Source organism: Mandrillus leucophaeus, unplaced genomic scaffold, assembly GCF_000951045.1.
Source record: "Mandrillus leucophaeus isolate KB7577 unplaced genomic scaffold, Mleu.le_1.0 Scaffold233, whole genome shotgun sequence".
Lineage (NCBI taxonomy): Eukaryota > Metazoa > Chordata > Mammalia > Primates > Cercopithecidae > Mandrillus > Mandrillus leucophaeus.
In genome coordinates this window covers 3,960,964-3,962,132 of record NW_012102399.1, presented here as the reverse complement: position 1 = coordinate 3,962,132, position 1,169 = coordinate 3,960,964, and positions in this window count along the sequence as shown.

The window sequence follows — 1,169 nt, the reverse complement described above, 5'->3', positions numbered from 1 at the left end:
AGTGCTGGGATTACAGGCATGAGCCACCGCGCCCGGCCTCTATAGATAATTTTGATGGTTAATTTCTTGCTTTTTTTTTTTGAGACAAGGCCTAACTCTGTTGCCTAGGTTAGAGTGTGTGGTGTCTCGATCACTGCTCACTGCAGCGCTGACCTCCCAGGCTTCAGTGATCCTCCAACCTTAGCCTCCCAAGTAACTGGGACTACAGGCACATTCCACCATGCTGAGTTAATTTTTGTATTTTTAGTAGAGACAGGGTTTCACCATGTTGCCAAGGCTGGTCTCAAACTCCTGGGCTCAAGCAATCCGTCTGCTTTGGTTTTCCAAAGTGCTGGGATTACCAGTGTGAGCCACGGCACCTGGCCTGATAGTTAATTTCAAGTATCAATTCTTATAGGCTATAGTACCTAACTTACAATCAAACACTAATTTAGGTGATGCTGTGAAGGTATTTTGTAAACCTAGTTAACATGTATAATCTGTTGACCTTCATAAAATTTACCCTCAGTAATCTGTGTGAGGCCTCATTCAATCAGTTGAAGGCTTTAAGAGCAAAAACAGGTTTTTCCTGGAGAATAATCTCCCTTACGATTGCAGCATCAACTCCTTCCTGAGTTGCCAGCTTGCCACCCTACCCTCCAGATTTCAGACTTGCCAGCCCCCACATTGCATGAGCCAATTCCTTAAAACATATATGCAGATTGAGAGAGAGAATTATTTCTATATAAAGATACAGATAGATGATAGATATTGATATAGATACAGTCTCTTGGCTCTGTTTTGGAAAATCTTGACTGATAGAATAATATAAATACATATATACATAACAGATACCTACATGTATATATAAAGACAGACATACAGCAAATGTGACAAAATGTTAACTGACACACATAAGTGAAGAGTATTCATTGTACTGTTTTTAACTTTTTTCAAGGTATGAAAATTTTTATAATAAAAAATTGGGAGAAAAGATTAAAAAATGTAATTTAGGCCTGGCGAGGTGGCTCTCACCTGTAATCCCAGCACTTTTTGGGAAGCCGAAGTGGGAGGATTACCTGAGGTCAGAAATGTGAGACCAGCCTGGCCAACATAGTGAAACCCCAACTCTACTAAAAATACAAAATTAGCCCAGGCAAGGTGGCGGGCGCCTGTAATCCCAGCTACTC